The sequence below is a fragment of the Hibiscus syriacus genome, unplaced genomic scaffold, assembly GCF_006381635.1.
Source record: "Hibiscus syriacus cultivar Baekdansim isolate YM2019G1 unplaced genomic scaffold, ASM638163v2 tig00111095_pilon, whole genome shotgun sequence".
Lineage (NCBI taxonomy): Eukaryota > Viridiplantae > Streptophyta > Magnoliopsida > Malvales > Malvaceae > Hibiscus > Hibiscus syriacus.
This window is the reverse complement of record NW_024062980.1, coordinates 2,668,342-2,691,726: the sequence shown is the minus strand read 5'-3', so window position 1 is coordinate 2,691,726 and position 23,385 is coordinate 2,668,342. Positions and strand designations below refer to the sequence as shown.

At 35.3% G+C, this 23,385-nt stretch overlaps 1 pseudogene; it reads left to right on the top strand.

Annotated features, from left to right (window-relative positions):
- LOC120152782 overlaps positions 1 to 23,385 on the top strand; it is a 31,852-nt pseudogene that overhangs the window by 6,213 nt on the left and 2,254 nt on the right.

Sequence of the window (23,385 nt, the reverse complement as noted above, 5' to 3'; positions counted from 1 at the left end):
AAAATAGAAGTATTGAGTGAAAAGTTAATGGTTTTCGGGCTTAAAATGCAAATTCTGGGCAAGGTGTATCGATGCACATTTATCGATGCACATTCAATGTGTATCGATGCACTCTTTAAAGAAGAAACATCGAATGCAATTAGTGCATCGATGCACCCCCTTAAAATGAAAACATCGAAGGTTATTGGTGTATCGATGCATGGGTAGTGCATCGATGCACATGTTAAAGAATGAATCGATGCACTGTAGAATGTATCGATGCACTTCAAAGGGGAAATATAATTAGACCTTTCTTTTGGTCTAAGAAATGATAGATTAGAGTATATCAATTGGATATTGATATGTATCAATGTGTGATTATATAGATATCGAACATGAACAAGTTCTAGAATGATTATCAAGTTAAGATTCTATCAAAAGAGAGGAAATCATAAGCGGTATTGACTAGTGAGGTTATGTGAGTGCGCATTATTTTATATTTGATGTTTAAAGGGAAATAAGACTTGCGATAAGTCTATTTTCTATAGTATTGTGCATGAAGTATGAACATAAACATGTGTTTGTTATGAGTTTCTGAGTTATATGTTATAGTATGTGTTGACATGTTATTGTATATGTATTTCATGGTATGATCATTTATGTGAAATAGTAAAATAGAATTATATCATTGAATGAGAATTGAAACAAGATAGATAATATTGTCCTATATGATGATATGAGAATAGTATATCAAATAGGAGACTTGAACATAAGTGATAATAGGAACATATAAGATGAGTTAGATGGGAAAGATACATATGCTTAAAAAAATTATGAAATATGGATTGTATGATAGAAATCTACGGAGTCATATTAGAAAGTTATAGGTACTATATGAATTGAATTAGGTAAATAGATTAGATTAGTATATAAATGAAATAATAGAAGTGATATATGTTTATGAGTATGACAGAGGTGATATAATCTAGGTGAATATCATAGAATGAGGTATAAGCTATGATATGATTAAGTTATTTTATACATATGATATAAGCTATTCTCAGGACATATGAGATTATGAGAAGGAGAATATAAATGATAGGAATACAAGTATAGAAAATATGATATATATATATATATATAGGAAGATGAATTATATGAATACACATTTAGATGATGAAATGATGGATTATATGAACATGTAATATATATATATATATATATATATATATATAATATATATATATATATATATATATATATATAAGACATAAAAATAAGATATAAGCAATGTGACAAGAAATGTGAAATAGTATGAAAAGTTGATATTAGCTACGTGATATGTGAAAGTGATCTACGTGATTATACATATATGTGATTCAACTTATGTGACATAATCTACGTGCTATGTGAAAGTGAACTACGTGTTTATGTGAAAATTAGAAATGACATAAATGATGATGCCAATGTTATGTGCCATGAGAGCTAGGGTATAGTTGGCATGCCAAGAATCAAGGGTCTACGCGGTCTTTTGGGACATATATGTATTTTTTGGAACATGTGTGAGGTCTTTTGAGACACATATTTTATCCTTGGCATATGTATATGATTCTTAAGGAATTTTCTACGTGGTCCTTAGGGACAACCTTATATGACACTTCGGTGCATTTCTACGCGGCACTACGGTGCAATTATACGTGGTACTTTGGTGCATTTATACGAGCTGTGGTGACAGCATTAGTGCACAACCTCTATAGATTCACATATCTATAGTTCTCATATGTATACATGGGCTAATAAAGAAATAACAACAAATATATTACATGTGACTTGTATGCTTTTGTGCTATGAGTGGTATTATATGATTATATGATGTATGTATAAATGAAATGCTGTTTAAGTATATAAAATATAATATTGATAATGAAATAGGCTAATGATGGAAATGATGAGTGATGAGTATATGTGTGTGCATATGTTCTTATATGTAATGATCTATTGCATATGTGTTATAGGGATTTGTTACATGAATAAGGGTATGAATGATAGTAGTAATTGTTCATGTATGATTACAAATTATAGTTTATATTTTATGTTTATTTGCCTCACTAAGTCATAAACTTAGCGTGTGATTGTTTCACACGTAGGTTACAGAAGAGAGAAGCGTAAAGAGCAAAGTGGAGCAAGACAGGTCCAGTTACTTCTTACCGAAGATCAGATCAGAAAAGATGTTTTGAATTAGATGTATTCTGTATATTGAAAATAGTTGGCATGTAATTAATGTTTTGAATTGTATATGCTCTGATCGGTTTTGCAAAAACATTTAAGCTCTGAATAGTTCTGGAAATCTTTTGAATAAGTTACATATATAAAAATTTTAAATTACTCACTATTTTATACAAGTAAATATTTTGAAAAGTCAATGTGACACCTCGGACTCGGATCCGGGTCGGGTACGGGTTGGGGGTGTTACAAAGAAAACTTTAATTCTTCAAGAATCCTTTTTATCCACATCGCCTCGCATATTCCATGGGCAACGACTCTGAATTCTGCTTCAACACTACTTCTAGCTACCACATTTTGTTTTTTACTCCGCCATGTAACTAGGTTTCCTCCAACAAAGGAACAGTATCCAAATGTTGATCTTCTTTCTGTAACACTTCCTACCCAATTTGCGTCTGTGTAGACTTCAACTTGAAGATGTCCATGTTTCTTGAACATTGAGCCTCTTCCCTAGAGTTCCTTTCAAATAACCTTAAGATCCTGTAGACGGCCTCAAAATGCTCCGTCCCTGGTGAGTGCATGAATTGACTTACCATGCTAACCGCAAAAGCAATATCAGGTCGTGTATGAGACAAGTAAATCAACTTCCCTACAAGTCTCTGATATTGTTCCCTTTCCTTTACTTCTTCAACCTTATCAGCTTGTAACTTCAAGTTTGGCTCAACTGGAGTTTCAACCATCTTACAACCAAGTAAACTTGTTTCTCCAAGGAGATCAAGAACATATTTTCTCTGATTGACAAATATGCCTTCCTTAGATCTTGCAAATTCCATTCCAAGGAAATACTTAAGAGCTCCCAGGTCCTTAATTTGGAACTCCTTTGCTAGTCTTTTCTTTAGAATAGCTAATTTTGTTTCATCATCACCAATGAGAATAATATCATCAATATAAACAATCAAAATTGCAACTTTACCATCTTTTGAATGTTTATAAAATATTGTGTGATTAGCTTGACTCTGCAAGAAGCCATAACTGATAACTGTCTTTCCAAAGTAGTCAAACCAAGTTCTTGGTGACTGTTTGAGTCCATATAGTGAGTTATGTAAGCTGCCTACTTTGTTACTTCCAAGTTTCTTCTCAAATCCCGGCGGTAGGCTCATATACACCTCCTCTTCCAGATCACCATTGAGAAATGCATTTTTAACGTCAAGTTGATGTAGAGGCCAATCAGACTTAACTACAAGAGATAACAACACTCTAATAGAATTTATTTTAGCAACAGGAGCAAAATTCTCTTGGTAGTCAATCCCATATGTCTGAGTAAAGCCTTTAGCCACCAATCTCGCCTTGTATCTCTCAATGCTTCCATCAACTTTAGTTTTTATTGTAAACACCCATTTACGCCCGACTATTTTCTTTCCTTTGGGTAGATCAACAACCTCCCATGTACCACTTCTCCTTAGAGCATTCATATCCTCCATGACTGCTAATTTCCAATTCGGATCATCCAATGCTTCCTGTATATTCCTTGGAACAAACAAATGTGAAATCCTAGATGTGAAAGCTTTATGGTTTTTTGATAGTCTGTGATAGAAAAGATATTTTGCAATGGGATGTTGAGTGCAATTTCGGACACCTTTCCTAAGTGCTATAGGGACATCAAGATCAGGAATACTAAGTGAATTGTTGGACAAAGTGGAGGAAATCAAAGGTGTACTAAGGATAGGATTACCTGAAGTTTCAACACCAAAACTCAGAGCTTCAGATTTGTTTCGTGCATGATTGATATTTGAGTCTTTATTTCTCATATGAAATCTCTTCATAGTGTAAATGAAGCTCGTAATTCAAATCACTTTGATTAGTTTGTAGTACTTCTCCCCCTAAATGAGAATCTCCTTCATTAGGCACCAACAAACCTGGTTCTCTTAGGCAATCATTATTAGAAACACTTGAATTTGGATTTTCAAAGCGACCACTCTCAGAAATGCATGGTTTTTGTGTAGGATGAATGACATTGGGTAGTGTGATAGAAATGTTCCAAAAATTGTCTTCTACATCACTTGTCTCCCCCTGAAGAGAATTTTTTATGAAATAAGGTTTTGTTTCCAAAAACGACACATCCATACTCACATGAATTTTTTTTGTTTGAGGATCAGAACACTTATACCTCTTTTTATTTGAAGAGTACCCCAAAAAATACATTAAATAGCACGTGGGTCAAGTTTTGAACGAAATTGGCATGGAACATGAACGTAGACAGTACATCCAAAAACTTTTACATGTAAATCAAAAAACAACCTTGTTCCAGGAAAAAATGATTTTAGGCAATCGAGTGGTGTTTTGTATGTTAACACCTTAGTAGGCATCCTATTTATAAAGTAAACGACTGTTAAACTGCTTCACCCCATAAGTATTTGGGAACATGCATGTAAAACATTATGGCACGTGCTACTTTAAGTAAATGTTTATTTTTTCATTCTGCGATGCCATTTTGTTGAGGGGTATCCCGAAATGTAGAGTGATGAAAAATCCCTTTCTCTTTCAAAAATTCACCTAAGTGCTCATTAAAATATTATGTTCCATTATCAGAATGTAAAATACTATTCTTGGTTTGAAATTGGTTTTCTATCAGAGTGTAAAATTTTTTGAATAAATCTTTCACGTCAGACATTTTATTCATTAGAAAAATCCAACATAAACGTGTGTGGTCATCAATAAAAGTAACAAACCACCTTTTACCATAAATAGTAGTAACTTTAGAAGGGCCCCAAACATCACTATGAATCAAATAAAAAGGTTTGGAGGCCTGATAATCGTTTGGTAAATAAGGGGAAGGATGGTTTTTTGAAAAAAAATACAATTTTCACAATGAAAAGACGAACAATCAATCCCTTTAAATAATTATGGAAATAGGTGTTTCAAATAAAGAAAACTAGGATGTCCTAGTCTATAGTGCCACAACATTATTTTTTCTCGAATAGAAATTGAACTAGTACCACTAAAGCTCTGAACTTTTTTATTACTGGTAGATACTTCATCAAAGTAATAAAGACCTTCAATCATCCTAGCATGTCCAATCATCATCCCCGAGTTCCGGTCCTGAAATTCACAATGTGATTCAAAGAAGGTAATGCAACAATTAGAATCTCTAGATAGTTTACTGACAGACAAAAGATTACAGGCTAATTTAGGGACATGAAGAACATTATTGAGATTAATTTTCTCTGTCAGTTTAATGAGTCCTTTTCTTGCAATAGGTGAAAAACTACCATCGACAATTCTAATTTTTTCATTTCCAGGGCAAGGTGAATAGGTATTAAATAAATGAGAAAAACTAGACATGTGATCTGAGGCTTCTGAATCTATTATCCACGGAGAGGAATTTGGACAATAAAGCGCTTTAGGATTACTACTTGTTTGTGCCAAATAAACACTAGGAATACCGGACGAGAAATTGGATTTTATCAGTTTCAAGAGTTGATCAATCTGTTCTTTGTTGAAGGGACCTGAGTCAGCTTCACTTGCAGTAGGAATTCCATGATTCTTCTCTCCTTGCTTGTTGGTTTTCCAGTTAGTAGGTTTGCCATGAATTTTCCAACATGTCTCACGTGTATGGCGGGGTTTGTTACAAAAATCGCACCAGACCCGTGGTTTATCATCAGACCCGCGCTGGTAGTTTGCTGCCTTGTAGGCTGCAACATCACTCAATAATGCAGAATTTTCAATTAACTCACCAGTACTCATCTTTTTGAGCATGACATTCCTTCGGCTTTCTTCTCTTCTAACTTTGGCAAATACTTCGCCAATGGATGGAAGAGGAGGTCTGCCAATAATCCTTCCTCGTACTTCATCAAACTCAACATTGAGGCCGACAAGAAACTTGTAAATATGGTTTTCTTCTATAGTTTTCTTATGGTGATTACAGTTGTCAATACTTTTCCATTCGTATGTGTTGAAGAGATCAAGATCCTGCCACAACCTTTTCAATGAATGGAAATATGTGGTGATTGAATTATCTCCTTGACGAATCTCCTCCAATTTTAAAGTCAACTGATAAACATGAGATTGGTTGCCCAGGTCAGAATACATCTGACCAACATTATCCTACAATTCTTTTGCAGTAGGATAACACGTGTAATTGGAGCTTATGTCCTCCTCCATGGAATTGACCAGCCATGTCATAACCATGGAGTTTTCAGCATCCCAAGTGGCGTACAGCGGATCATCAACAGCATGAGCCTTCTTGTCACCAGTGATGTAACTAATTTTCCCTTGCCCACGAATATACATCCGGACAGATTGTGACCATCGGAAGAAATTGTCACCATTTAAGCGGATGGTGGTGATTTGGACGGAATGAGAATTGGAGTGGTGCTATGGATTAGCTACAGCAGGGGTTGAGGTGATTTCAGACGCGACTTCGGACATGGCAACGGTGATTTTGGAACTGATGTGTTTTAGGGTTAAGACACGATTATAGCTTTAACACCAACTTAGAAAAGAATGAAGAAATAATATGTGTCTTATTTCTTGAATGAGTACAAGGCTCCTTTTATGCAGAGGGAAATTACAACATAAAAAGGAAACTAATTAGAGCAAATATTTGACAGCTTCTATTTTCCTACTTTGTCTTGATTTACATCTTTTAGTTTCTATATTTACATAGAAAACAGATCCTAGAATATCTCACAAATTATGACTAAATCAAGGCTTTCAATGACCAAATTTCCAACAGTTTTGTATCTCTGGCCAAGAATAGCTTATGATTAGATGTGAACAAGGATAGGTTGAATTGTCATTTGATCAGCAAATATAGGCTCAGTATGGAGTAGTTAAAATTTTGGGTAACAAGAAGAATATCAGTTTAATTGACTTAAATACATGGATTTCATTTTGATTGTGCCAGAAAGCAGAAAATTAGTTTGATGCCTATTTAAATATATTATCAACGACTTTACATTTTAGTATTTTATGTAATTAGAGTTTCTAATTCTTGAACGTTTAGGATTAACATTTCTTATGGGAAGATACTTCATAAAAAACTAGATAACTATCTTAAAACTCCTATAATAATCTAAAGATGAAGAAGTTCAACAAATATTTGTTGTAGATTGGAACTGTGAAAGTTAAAATTCTTCCGTTTTAGTGGAAACTAAATGTTTGGGAATAGCAATCCTGTTCAACAATTATGTACTCTGATATTGGCAGCTGTTGTCCAATAAATTATCCTCCATGTTCTGAGATCTGTCAAGTAGTAGCAACAACTAGAACTAAACTATCATACAATGAAACTTCAATATCATTGTTTCAAGAAAACTGTAAATGATAATGATTTCTTTCAGGAGCGTTTCCCAGATCCTAAGTCTTTGGTGAAAGATCTCCATGATACTGGTTTCAAGGCAATTTGGATGCTCGACCCTGGGATTAAACAAGAAGAAGGTTACTTTGTTTATGATAATGGGACTAAGCATGATGTTTGGATACAGAAAGCAGATGGGATTCCTTTTGTTGGTATTTTTCTTTACAAATTCACATTTAAGCTTAATTCTTGTTTTTCTTAGCTCTGAAAAGATTTTTTCTTGCTATTAAGGGGATGTGTGGCCTGGACCTTGTGTTTTCCCTGATTTTACATAGTCAAAAGCTCGTGTTTGGTGGTCAAATTTAGTTAAAGATTTCATTTCTAATGGTATTGATGGTATATTGGAACGATATGAATGAGCCAACTATTTGTAAGGTGATCTGAAAGCTTGTTGTATGCTTTCTTCTTCACTTTTTTCTTCCACTAGAAATTGTTCTCACTTTACTCTTGACAGACTGTAACAAAAACAATGCCTGAGAGCAATATTCATAGGGGTGATGATGAACTTGGTGGTTGTCAAAGTCATTTACATTATCATAATGTAGTGTTCCCTAACATTGTCTTTATTCTATTTATTCACATTCCAATTGCATCTAACTATGGGTGGTATATATTATGTATTCTTTCATTAATATTATGGACAAAGAACTTTATGGTTGTACTGATCAACAGATTTGCACTTCGAAGTAATATGAAATGAACAATTGATTGCATTAATGATTTTAAGCCTTATTCTTGGTATTGGTTATTATGTTAGGTCTATGGCATGCTAATGGCAAGATCAACTTATGAAGGGATGGGATTAGCTAATAGAAAAAGACGTCCTTTTGTTCTTACGAGAGCTGTATTTATTGGGAGTCAAAGGTATGCTGCAACATGGACTGGAGATAACCTTTCAAATTAGGAGTACCTTCAAATGTCCATCCCCATGATGCTTCAATTGGTATGAAAATTTTGGATATCATGTCGTTGGTTTGATGAATGGATAGGCTAATGAAATTAGTTTTAGTTCTTTACTACTACTTGTTTTTTAACTATGTGTTTCGTTTACCTTTCCGTTTTCCTTTCTTTGTCTTATATGGTGAAGCCGACCTTAATGCCTTAAACATGTTTTTGTTTATGTCTATGTTAATTAAATTTATAGGTCAGTTTTGAAATTTTGCTGTTGTTTGATGCTTAGTTGTTGTATTGACTTGCTTTATTTTTTTCTGTAAGTATGTCTTTCTCTTAGTTTTCTACTGTACAGCCTTCTTTTACTTGTATTTGGAAATTTTTAAGGCTCAGGTTGTTTGTGTGTGGAAGTGACGCTTGTGCTGTATTTGTGACAATGTAGAAGGTAAATTATTTTTCTATTTATAGCCAACGTTGTCCAGGGTGCAAGATGCACTCTAAGCGCTAGAATTCTTATATTGCCTAAGGCGCAAGGCCAAAAAAGGTGCTCACCTGAGTGAAGGAAGGTGAAATATATAGATGTATGTGTTTGTATCTGTGTGTCTACATTTCTGCGTGTTTATATAAGCATAAAATGTAAAACAGTGTTCCAATTATCTGCAAAACATGCAAAATTTTTATCTTCTTTCGTTGGGCAATATGCATCATTTTCTTATGGTCCCATGTTTTGTTATCGAATTCTCAGATATTGAGGAGTAGAGACTTTTATAATTGATATAGTTCCCTTCCTTACTAGTAAAAGTAAAGCTAATGAGAAGATTTCAATCAAGAGAACTTAAACGTGACAAGATTCTTTTGCACTTATGACTTATTGCATTATAAAAAAGTGTGCCTAAGCATACTGGCGTGCACCTAATTCCATGCACCTTGCCCAAAAGGGTTTAAAGCATTTTACTATATGTCACTAAGCACATTCCTTGATAAAGGCGTATCTTCTCTCTCTACCCCAACTCCCTCTCTCTTCTTCTCTCTAGGCTGGGAGTTTCGGGGGCCGCACCACCGTCATCACCATCGTCAGACGCCGCACCGACCGCCACCTCCGATTGGCGTTAACCACCAAAACTTCAAGGTCTGATCGCCTTGACGCCAGCAACAAGGATCTAGGCTTCGTTTCATGAGGGAGAGACTACAACACAGTGGATCTACGCCGAGCCTCTTCAACTTTTTGTTTTTCGGCGACGCTTCTTCTTCTTTGACGACGACGCGAAGAATCAAATCTGTAAAAGCATAGTCTCTACTTTCTCCCCCTCCATGCGACTTCCGTCTCTCCCTAAAGAAACCATGGCCGCTACGCTCGCCACCGGATCTTAACGACAGTTACTCCCTAACCACCACTTGAAGCAGTCGAGGAGATCCAAATAAACCCTAAAATACCGATAACTCTCTCCTTCATATTCTATTCTTTTTCAACTCCTTTTTCTATCTAAACCCCAAGATAAAGAGCACCCAAACCCGAAGCAAGCCACTGCCGACGTCTAAGAAGACTTGGCTCCTCAATTTCTTCAACCGACATTTTGACTCCGGTGATAATAAATAAGAAAGGGATAAAACCCTAAAATTCAAGATTGGTCATTTCATTCCTATCTTGAACGTGTTCTCTGTTATTGTGTTAGGTGTCAGTCGTTCATCCCCCCTTCGACGCTCCTCAACGTCTTCCGCCATTCGTCGTGGTCTTATCTAACGTGGGTGTGTCTCAATGGAGGCTGGGTGTTGCGGTGACAAGTCTGGTGCAGTAGCAAAAAGTGGTAGAATCGGTTATAATAATAATTGGTAGAATGAATGCCGCCCAAAAATCAGTAATGGGTTCATAATTGGATGATATACGTTATACATTGAAAACTTATCAGAGAAGATCCATTGGAAGAGGTTTGGATCTTTATTTTGCACCCACGGTCAGGCAATTGATGTATTCATTCCAACCAAAACAAATACAAAGGGGTTTCGTTTCGGGTTCATTCGTTTTGCAACAATTGAAGAAGCAAGGAAAACGATCTCAAAGATGAATGGTTATCACATTGATGGCAACAAAATTGGTGTCTCTTTGGCTAAATACAACCCTCACGATCTTATTGGAGAAAGTCCTCACCAGTTGTCCACCGAAAGTCTGAGATGGAAGTTGTTACGAGGAATAATCTCTATACAGTAGAATGCGGTGTTGACGAAGATAAACTTCAAGTGTTGTGAAATTGTCTAATGGGGTGGTGCAAGAAATTTATCAAAATCGGCAATCTTGCTATCCAAATGCAAGACAAAGGCCTCGCTGGTTTCTCGTTAATGAGAGCTGCTGGGAATGTAGTTCTAATGATATTTGAAGACTCTGCTACATTGAGAAATGTGAAGAATGAAAAATCAGAGACTCTTGCAGAGTGGTTTTCCAAAGTTGTTGCTTGGTCGGAGAGTCTAGTGGTGGAGTGCCGTCGAGTATGGTTAGTTTGCGAAGGGATTCCTTTTCACGCTTGGAATTGGGTTACTTTCAAGAACATTGCAGCTAGGTGGGGAAATATATTAGCAATCAACGAAAGCTCTCAATTTCCTTCATCTTTTGATCGGACAAAAATTCAAATCCTCACAAAGGCTCAAGTGAGAATTGATGAGTTGTTGGATTTGAAGGTCGGTGCTAATTTCTTTAAAATTCTGGTGCATGAAATTGAGCCTTCCTTCAAACCAATGTCTTGAGTCCCTGAGGAAGGCAATGAGTCATTAGATCTTGTTTGTTCTCTTGGGGCTTCGTCAGACAATTCTTAGTCAGGGACGCCAGTGTTCTCCTCAGGTTTGAAATGTCCGATGAATATGTTGCAATTGAAGCTGCCAGCCTAGAAAAGGTTTCAATCTGGAAGAGTGCCAAAGGTGTTGAGAATTCGAGTAAAAAATTTGGTGAGGATGATCTAATTAAAAGCGGGTCTGTCGGTGTTGGGTTTGGATTGCCTCTATCCCCTTGTTCAGATTCAGGGTTTTATTCAAAGGAGGCTTTAGATCATTCAGACTTAAATACCGTGGAGCATCTTGTTGATAAATCAGTTAACCCTTCTGATGGAGTCAGCCTCCGGGCCTCGGAAGATGTTCTTATGATGGGCCTCTTTCCTTCTAATGGTATATCCGATGACGCAATACAATTACAGAAAGATTCCTCAGCAGTGACCCCTCTCCCTGGGAAATTAAGAAGAAATCGTGTGGTGAAGAAATCCAAGCAAAAGAAAAGAGTTTTGAATTAAGTTGCAAGGACAAATTGATTGATGGGAAGGAAGTGTGGTTTTGTTCCATTGATGATTTCTTTAGTAGCGGAATTTTTTTGGTGGCTTTGGATCGTGATGGTGCTTTCAGTGGAGTTCTCTTCAGAGTCGGTTGATTTCGTTTTTATGGATACAGGTGTTGTTTTTTCTGTTCTATTATGTCCTTAGGTGTTGGGTTGTTTTTTCTTTTGTTGGAGATGTAACTTCGGAATAGGGTGATTGTATCTGAGGATTTGTAGTTGATGAGGTGAGAGTTTTAGGTGATTCTGGTTTTTTGTAATGGTGTCTATCCCCGTATGAGGTATTCCGTGTTTTCATATGTATTGGGTGTTTTATTTAATGAAATATGAGGTACTCTTTTCTTCCTTCCAATGTTCGTTAACATACTTGTTAGTATGTGGACAAATACGAAGGGAGTTTTTAATGAGACCTCTAACTTTTATCAAAAGAAAAACATGCCTTGATAACATTCTTCTAGCCAAGAAACTATTGATGAGTGAACTCCAATCTCTTACCATTTATTGGATTAGAAAATTTTATTCAAAATTCCTTTAGACCATTTTATTAAACACAATCAAGACGCAAAATGCACACACCTGTGGCAGCCTTATCTTTGGTTGATTGACCGTTTGACTGATTAAGTTCTTCACCTTTATGTTTTAATTGGAAAATAAATTTCTGCAGATTTATGTGCTCAATAACGTACTTCTTTGTTTTAAATGTTATACTGTTTATAGGCCCTCAGTGGTCAGCCATTATCAGGACCTGATATTGGTGGATTTGCGGGAAATGCTACACCCAAACTTTTTGGGCGGTGGATGGGTTTTGGTGCTATGTTTCCATTCTGTCGTGGGCACTCAGAGACGGGCACCATTGACCATGAGCCATGGTCATTTGGTGAAGAGGTTTGTATAATCCTTATGTCTGGTTATAATGGAGGAAATTGAATAGAGAAAAATTAGTTATGACTAGTTGAGGGAAAAGAAGAAAAATGTGATAGATTTACATTTGTTTCATCATAAAAAAAATAATACACGATTGGAAATAGCGAAGATTTTTAAGGACTTATAAAGTTCTACATGAACCTTTTGATGGAGCATGTTACAGTAGCCTCCAAAGGTGTTTAGGAGGTGTGCTAATGCTCAAGGGTTAATTTGGATGTCCAATTATGAGGAGCAGATTCAGGAGATTGAGTGGGATTTGTTAATGATTTTGATATTTCTGTTTTCTTGAGTTTTACATTTCAAAGTTATTTTTAATTTAATGGTTTGCTAGAGATTTTCAGATTTTGATTTAAGGGTCTTTCTTTGGTTTCCCCATATTAATGAGTTCTATTTTAAATTAAATTTGTCAGTTTTCTGTTTGGTTTCCAAGTACTTAGCACTAGGAAATAAGCAAAGTGAGTACAAATAGCCTAAAGCACCTAAAATATATTTCATGTTAATTTGTATGATTAGTTTTATTTCCTTTCCCTTGTTGAACTATTCATAATGTTCTATTTTTAGACTGAATATTCCATTTGGTTCTCAATGGTGCTGGAATTAACTTCAGTTCTGTTATGTAGTGTGAAGAAGTGTGTCGTCTTGCATTAAAAAGGCGCTATCGCCTCTTACCACATATATACACTCTTTTTTATATGGCTCATACTAGAGGTACTCCTGTGGCAACTCCTGCATTTTTTGCTGGTGGGTCTCTGTACTTGATTTTCTCAATTAGATGTAACTTAATATAATTATACTGATGTTTTTGATAAACGACTTGATGTATTGGTTTTTTCATTGCGACTTCTGATGACGGTTTTTGCAGATCCAGAAGATCCCAATTTGAGGACACTGGAGAGTTGTTTCCTTTTGGGCCCACTTTTGGTCCATTCAAGGTTCAATATCTTTCCCTTCAAAGATGAATGCTACGGGATAGTTGCATTTTTGCATGATTTGTGTTGCTTCATGCTTTTTTTGTTTATTTTATCATTGTGCACTTTGCTATTTGGGATTGACAAGACAACTTATTGAAACTATTATTTGTTTGGAAGACTTTTTTAGTGTTTTCTAATGAACAATGTGCTAAAGATTGTCTTGTTTGGAACTGTAATTAATGAGCAACTAATTGGAGAATTGTCTAACCATTGGGCTGTACATAGCTGCAGTAGAAGCATAACATCTCTTTTTTGTCATCCAACTATTATAAAAACTTTTTTTTCCTTTTAGGAGCTCATTAGACAAATGCCATTGTTTGTAAAACAATCACAGCTAAAAGGATATGTCTACTATCAATTCCAGGAACAACATGATAACATGAATTGAAAATGGCATGAAACAAATCAAATTTGTTTGTACTATGCTACTTCAATAGTCATAATTCAGACCCTTTTAAGAAACAATTCCCTTTTGCAATAGATTGTAATTTTTTAAACTTAAAATTGACATCAAGCATAAATTTGATCCCTTATCATGTGATATTTGTTTCATCTTGAATTTTATTGCAAGATGCTCTCATCAGGTGAACTAGAAAATTGAAACTGATTCTTCTAGTATAAACTTATTACTTATGAACATAAAAAACCGCATAATTTTATTACCCTTAAGTGATTAGTTTTAGGATATTCTATCTTTTATATTTTACCTTGTGTTACATGTTTTCTGACAATTTATATTTCCTCTTAGCATAATGCCATATCTGGGGTCTGATAAATTACAACCTTTGTTGCCTAAAGGAATTTGGTTAAGCTTTGACTTCGATGATTCACATCCGGTATACTTTGCAAGACAACTAGCTTCCAACTTTCTTGAGCTTCTAGCCTTGCCAATAGCAGATGTTTGTTTTATTTGTTCTTTCTTGGATATTTCAGGATTTGCCAGCTTTATATTTGCAAGGTGGATATATTATACCTTCAGGTCCTCCTCATCAGCATGTTGATGAATCAAACCGATTGGATGATTTGACACTAATTGTCGCATTAGATGAGCATGGTACTTTTAAGTAATTTGATGTATTAATTCTAATTTTTTTTTGGTTCACTTACTTCCACCCTCTCCGATTATATTATGGATCTTGACATATACATTCACTTTTCTGTACCATCTTGTGTTTTTCTTGCATTGTGCTATATTGAGGTTTAAAAGAATCATCCTTGATTTTTATACAAAATTATATAAGGCTAGATTGAAGAATGTGTCTCTCTTTATGATAATTTAGATGTTTTTCTGACTTAGAGAAAACCAATGCAGTTGCCAAATATGCCAATCCTAGAATTCCCATGTATGTCAAGGGATATGGATTATGCATAAAATTGTGATGGGTGATTGGAGAAGAAATGATACAAAATGGGGCTTCATCTTTATTGTTTGTTAACGAGGGCCTCAAACCTTGAAACTCTGTGACCATAAAAATGAAAAGTTTCCTAGTAAGACACATCAAACAACTTCATCTTATAGTAGGGTGTAAATTCTCTTGGGGAAGGATTGTGGACTTGCAAGGTACGATGTTGGTTTGAGTTCCTATCTTTTGAGAATTTCCTGTCCAGTAATATCCTATAGACATATGGAAGTATGCTCCCTCCAAATATCAGGAGAAACTTGGTAAAAACTGGAATGTATATGTTGGACACATCCATATCAATCAACTCCATGGTGCAAGTAAAATAAGTTGAAAGAAATTTTTATGATTATTCATTCCCTAAAGATTCATGCTGAATAATTCCCCAGTGACGGGGCTTTATGCTGCATAAAAGACTCAGTGGATTTTCAATTCTTTTGGGATCTTATGGTATAAACACTTTTAAAAAGCTAAGTCTTTTCTTTTGCAGGGAAAGCAAAAGGCATTCTTTTTGAAGACGATTGTGACGGATATGGGTTTACTGAAGATGAATATCTTTTGACTCACTATGTTGCGGAACTTAAATCATCAGTCGTCACCGTCAAAGTATCTAAAGACTGAAGGATTGTGGAAGAGGCCAAACCGTCACCTACATGTTCAGCTGTTGCTTGGTGAAGGTGCAATGGTACATCTTAGTTTCCAAAGAACCTGAAAATTGCATATAAAATAAATTAGGAGCAAGCAGCAAAAGAATTTTATCTTTTTGTTTTTAAACAGCTTGACACATGGGGCATCGATGGGGAGGATCTGCAAATAGAAATGCCTTCTGAAATTGAGGTCGCTAAGCTGATATCATCCAGCAAAGAGCATCATAGATTGCATTTAGGTAAATTTGTCTCTTCAAAGCCGCCTTTCTCAATCATTTCTTGACAAACACGCATGTATATGAAACCATTTAAATTTCATTAACTCTTATTATTTACAATGGCTGTTGTCTTATGATAAGCGACTTGGAAGTTTGGCCCTAGATCTGTGTTTTTTTGCCAACCTGAAATTAATCATTTTAATTAACAACTTTCTTTATGTTATACATTTAAGGAATATGTAACATAGCATGTTCGATTTAATCTATTCAATGAGTACAATTTTTCATGTTAGGTGAATGCAGATGTAGCCTGTTTAACTCATTTCATTTATGCAGATCCCCATCTTTTGCTAATATTTTTTAAACTTTCTCAACCGGTTCTCATTCTTAATGCATAAATGCATAAAATCACCCTTTGATTGATAAAATGAGTTGATATCCAACACATGGTTGATAAATGAGTCAATTTATATCAGACGATTATCTGTATGTCATTTTTGTGTTGATATGGATTTGTTTTTGAAGTTTATTTCAAATCTGCACTTGCTAGCTTCATGTTAATATGAAATTGTGTAACCCTGTCAATTCTAACAAACATTTCACAAATCGTCGGATTGAGGTTACCTTTTGATTATTTGCATAAGTTTCATTTTTATATATGATTTATGAGTTGAATGGTGCATTGCCCACCATCCTGAATTCTGTTTCTAAAACTTCTACCATAAGCATATGAAAACTTGGATTAACTGGACAACCTGCTGTGGACAAAAGATAGGATGTTATCAAACAATTTCCTTATATATATTTTCAGTATTATTTGATGATGTTGTGTTTGTGCTATTTTTTTAACTTGAGAATTTGATATGCAGAAAGTATTAAACATATTCCTGATTTAGAAGATGTTTCTGGACACAAGGGAGGAAAACTTTCAAGAATTCCAATTGAACTGGAAAATGGTGATTGGTCACTAAAAATTGTACCCTGGGTTGGGGGTAGAATTATTTCCATGGTTCACCTTCCTACCAGTGGCGGATCCAGAAATTTATAAATAGGGGTCCAAAATTTTAATTTTATTTTCTTAAAAATAATGGGGGTGCAAAAAAAATTCCTCCATTTTTCTTTAATATATTATACTAAATTTCATTTTTTTTTCTAAATAATGGGGATGCACTTGACCCCTAGGGGGCTTAGTGCATCCTCCCCTGCTTCCTACAGGTATGCAATGTATCCCAAGACTTAAGCATCAAATTAGTAGGAAATGTCCGTGTACTTGAATCTATCAACATAGTCCTCAGTCTGGTTATGTGGCTCTCGGGACATATGATACTTCATATGCAATTTGCATATAACTGTTAATATATATATTGTGGTTCCAGAAATCTAGGTGATTAAATTTTTGGCGTCATTTATGATGCCATGTAACATATATTTAAGTAGTCTAAGTCATCTTGTTTCGTCACATGGGGGATCAGGTGAGGAATTGAGATGAATCCCTCTTCTTATTGGTAGTCTCACTGACTACAGAAAATATATAAAATAAATCCGGCTCCATTTATCTTTGATCTTATGTTGACTTCAGATATACTCGATAGTTTTATCAGTGAACACATGACACCAACTACCTTTTTCTTTGTTATGAAGAAATAATGGGGAAAGTTGATTTTTAGATTTTTAGTTAAAGAAATTTCTAGTCTATATGGTTCTGATAGGGAACGAGAGTCCTAGTAAAAGAAGAAAATGGGTTAGTGAGCAAAGAAATCCTAAGATATGAAGTAAGGTAAATGATGTTCTGTCACGTTCTTTTATTTCAAATTAGTCTATACGTACTTGCAAGTTTATCATTTGTAATAATTGACTTCTCTGTTGAATGCAGGAAGACAATGGCTCCATAGAAGGGTTGAGATTAACGGTTATGAAGAGTATAGTGGTATGGAATATCGATCTGCTGGGTGTACGGAGGAATACAATGTTATCCAGTAAGTTTCTGGACTTCTAGTTAAGAACATGTTTGTTCATGAGGACATAAAAAATGAAATTTTCTAAGTAAATTTATAAGAGAACTTTTTATTATATGATGATTGTGGTGATGAATATGATATGTTATTTAGCACTGATTGTGACTATAGGTTTAACCTAGTGATGGTGATCTGTTGCTTTGTTCTCTAATTATTTGTGGATTATCTTTTCCTCTCATATAAAATTTATCATTAGATGTTGAAGCTGATAAATATTGCGAACTTTTTGTCTGATAAGTAAAAGATCAAAGGGATGCAATTGGTTTTTCGCCATTATTCTTCCGTTTACATCGAATTAAAAACTAAACGAAAGGTTTTCTAGCTTAATATTTCATTTATGCCATAATTTTTCCATTTCCAAGACTTATCTTGGTCTTGTGCATTTATTCTTCCTTGTAGAATATTAATGTTCTCTTATATTTCCTTCATCAACCTTATGTGTATATATACAAGAATAAAGGTCCTATGCTAGATAACTAGATATCCTACATTAATTACAATATATACCAATGCAAAGATTCAGCCTACCAATCTGTAACGCTTATATATAAAGATGTAAGAACATATTTACATATTGTTCTTGAATCAAATTTAGATTCCCTTTCTTCTGATTGCTCGTTACTGGTTCAATTTGATATAGTTATTTTAAGGAGGCCGTCCAAAAATGAAAATGAAAATCACTGTTTCAAAGTTCTGACACATGGTTGAAAATAGTGGTGAGGCAATACATGAAATATGTTTTAGTGGATCACATCTGCTATTTCTACTCTATTATGAAGTACTCCTTGCTGGTATCCTTCAGACGTATTTTTTTCCCCGAGCAATCATCATTATAGACTTTATTATTTCATTGGTTTATGAAGTTCTTTCTAGTGAGCAATATTAGATAACAAGGACTTAGCTGAAGATTTTAGGCTACATCTAATATTGTGCATATATTTATTGATAAAACTTCATTCCATGTTGGAGAGATCTTGAGCATGCAGGAGAGGAGGAATCTGTTCTGTTAGAAGGTGATGTTGGTGGTGGTTTGGTTCTTCAACGGCATATAGCCATTCCCAAAGATAAACCAAAGGTTTTGCGCGTTGAATCCAGTATTTTAGCTCGCAACGTTGGTGCTGGGTCTGGTGGATTTTCAAGGTTTTTTTTTTTCCTTTCAATTTTCACATTCATATTTTCTCCTTTTTTCTCTTAATTTCTTGATTATTTAATCCTGATAATATTGGCAAAAACATGACGTGTGGATGATTTGGATTTGTGTTTATGCACATGGTGAAATATTTGGTTAACGATCAATTTGGTGGGATGGACGTGAAAAATAGACGAACATATTTTTAATACGAGTGAGTAGCAAAATAATACGTATATGAGTTGCTTTAACATGTAGATTGTGAACTTTAAAAGATTCCCGAAAACTCTATAAAGTAATTGTTGCTTACTAGTAATATGTTGGAATTAGAGATGGGAAGAGGACATATACTTAGGGAGCCTCGGTCTAAAATTAGCAAAGGAAGAGTTTACTTGAAGAGGTAATTGCATGATTTGTTAAGTCTAGGGTTTGATTTGACCATTATAATTTGGTTGGATCTCTCTTATAATTGCGGTCGCGTTTTCGCTGGCGTTGCGTTTATCGCGAATGTGGACATAGCGGGCGCTATTGCGGTGATTGTTGGTATCGCGGTCATACAATAACGGTCGTCGACGGCACGGCTACCGCTATTTGAATCCCTGCGAGCCCCTTCGCCACTCTCCCTCGGTCCATCCCTGGTTGCATGCGAAAGTATGGATTGTATAACGTGAAATATAATTCCAAGGCATATGGCACAGGTTGAAAATAAGAGAACAAAAGCTCCATTTGATAGTAGTGGACTGACTCAAACAGATTGACATTAATGTGAAGAGTTTGTTTTACAATTTATTGGACTGTTCCATGTCCATTTGATAGTATGTTAATTTCTTTCACAATTCATCATATAACATTCATCAACGTTTTCTTTTGTAGGCTGGTTTGCCTGAGAGCTCATCCAACTTTCTCTCTCTTGCACCCAACAGAAACTTTTGTTGCATTTACCTCCATCGATGGAACTACGCAGGAAGTTTGGCCTGATACTGAAGAAAAATTTTACCAGGGGAATCATCTGCCTAATGGTAATGCACAAGCATTCAAATTTCATGATTGTGATCTTAATAAGTACAGAATTGCGAAATTACCTTTAGCTAAAGGGGAAAATATTATAAATTCGAGACTTAACATAATCGGTTCCTACAGTCACATCTTCAGGTTTTTAATGAATATGAGGTGAGAGAAATCCAATAAATGTGTCGTATGACATTAGATTATGCTCTGATTCTTGAGTTGCAGAGCATGTTAAGGGAAGTCTTGAATTCTTAGTTCTATTGAGACATAACTTGTATGTTCTAATGGAAGTCTTCATGCTTTGCATCAAATAAAGTAGTAGTATGAGATAAATTATACGTAAGACTCGATTTGGTTGTAAAAGAAGGTTTTACTTGTCGCATAAGCTAATTTTGGACAAAATAAAGCATCTTCATTCGCATGAAAGTGTAAACATTTTTTTAAGGATAAATTACACAAATGATCATTGATATTTGAGTGAATTTTCATTTTACCTATTGAAAGTTTTAAAAAAAAATTAGTTACTAACGTTATCGATTTGTAACAAAATGACCATCCCGTTAAATTGATAATGTAGTAATGTTAATAAAAAGGTTAATATTTAGTTTTGTCTTTAGACTACTGTTAAATCATCAAATAGATCATTGAACAATGATTTTATATCTAATTTACTCAAAACAAATTAATTTTCAGTTTTTCTTATGTCCAAAAACTACACAGAAAAGCATTAGAAAACTCGATAATTATCTACATGGCTCAAGTAAGCAAACGCATTGAACCCGAGCCAGTAGCTACTGATTTCCTTGTTAATCTTGTCAATGTGCTATAAATTATCCTTGAGAAACGTAAAACCTCAGCAGCTCTCAATGGACACTTTATGGTATATGTAGAGTTTTTTTTTTACAACAAATACATAAAAGGGTGGCAGCTTTCCTAATACCCCAACTTAAACCCACACTTTGTCGTCGCGTCGCATTTCTAACCTTAGGAACAACCGTACTCCCCACTACAAAGCTGCAACTTCAAATCACCGTGGCCGATGTCTTCGCATAACCGCATAACCGCACAATCCTAAGCAACCGTGACATCAGACTCTTTGTCTCCTCCAAGTCAACAAATACAACTTTAGAATAACAGAGCCAAAGTCACAAGGCCCATCCCAGGCCATGTTGTACGGCGTCTGATTATCCGGAAGATGTCATGTCGAAACCCCAAATGGGGTTTGGTACGAGGGGAACACGTGCAACGTTCACTTGTTGAAGCTTTTCCGAGGCAGTGAAAAAGGCGATGACGAGATTGGGATGGCAATGAAACGGGAAGCCATGAATGGCAGAAATAATAGCTTGGAAAGTGGAAGCACTTCTATTCCTTTTAAGGCTTAATATAGAAATAAAGGTTTATAGCTTGTCTCCTAAAATATTTTTTTGAGACGTTTAGTTATGAAGTTTAAATCTTTGTCTCGTTTGTCTCGAATCCTTAACACTTTTATAAACACTAAAGATAGATTACATACTTAGTCACTCAACTATTTCCATAGTTCTGTTTTAGCTATCCAACTTTTTTTTCTTCTTTTAAAATCATGACTAAAAGTATATGGCTTTCATGCGGATCGATGTGTTGTTTGTGATGAAAGCTCGAGGATGGTTTTGCTTGAAGGGCGTGAAAAGAAAGGGTTATATGATTTTCGATACGGTTTATTCAAGAGATCGATTTATTGAATCCAATGTTGCATGTATTGCCAATGACGATTATGATGTGTAGCATAGGAGGTTGGGCCATCCTATTCATGAGGTGTTCTTAAAAGTTAGTTGATCATGTAATGTTGTTCTTTCTAATGATTTGAATAAGGGTGTTTGTGTTGCTTGTCAATTGGGGAAAAGTCATCGTTTGCCTTTTGATGACTCAACGACTCAATATAGTGCACCTTTTCAATTAATCTTTACCGATCTTTGGGGTCCTCCGTATGTCTCTTCAAATGGTTTTAAGTTTTATATTTTGTTTGTGGATGCGTACACACGCCATGTGTGGTTTTATTTGTTGTGTGAGAAGTCGCAAGCATTGGAAGCTTTTCATATGTTTCGGAAAATGGTTCAAACGAATTTAACGGTGTCATTAAGGAAGTTCAAAGTGATTAGGGAGGCGAGTTTTGAAGTTTTTCCAAGACTCTTCGAAATGTTGACATAATTCACTATGTCACGTGCCCTCATACGTCTCAACAAAATGGTGTTGTTTAACGTAAAAATCGTCACATTGTTGATATAGCTCTTATGTTGTTGGCGAAGCTTTGTTGCCTTTGAAGTATTGGTCGTATGCGGTTAAGATGGCAACACATTTGATTAATTGGTTGGCTTCCAAGGTGTTGCATGGCGTGTCACCTTTTGAGAAATTGTTGGCAAGTCACCCCAGTATGATCATCTTCGTGTATTTGGGTGTAGGTGCTTTCTGTGTCTTCAACCTTTTTAAAAGCACAAGTTTGAATTTCGATCTCAACCATGTATGTTTCTTGGTTCATGATGTGGGGGCAACCTCTTGATGATCCGCAACTTTATCAAAGCATTGTTGAGTTTTGCTCTATCTCTGTCATACAAGATCAGACATTGCCTACAGTATTGGTCGTGTTGCCCAATATATGCATCAACCATGTGAAGGACACTGGTTAGCGGTTAAGTGTATATTATGTTGTTATTGTGTGTTCTTTAGTAACAACATTGTTTATTGGAGTTCCAATAAACAAAAATATGTTTCTCGTTCCACTATAGAAGCTGAATATCGGGGAGTAGCTGATGTTTTTTCTGAGGTGGTTTGTAATACCCTAATCCAGTCCGACCCAAAGATCCATGGATTACGATGTCACATGGGATCACCGAAATGGCTAACCCAAAAATTTTCTTTTAAAATGTCTATAAAATATTTCGTAAAATTCATCCCAAGTAAAATAAAATAAAACATCATAATTCAAGTTTACAAAATGCGGGGAGCTGCCAAATCATCCAGAATAAATACACTGAGTTTAAAACAAAAATAGAGTGACATCTGAATACAAAGAGGTCTAAAATAATACATGCCCTCTAATACAAATCAAGACGTACTCTGAGGATATCTGCTGAGCTGGAATATCTGGTGACAATAACGCTCCCAAACTAGCCACCTAAGAATCTGCACACAGATACACATTTCATACGCTGAGCTTACGAGCTTAGTGCCACACTAATAATTGTACTATACTACTTGCATTCACTAGACGAGCATGCAAGTGGCATAGGTATAAGAACATGTGAACTACTATATAAACTGCTGAGTAGGCATTATGG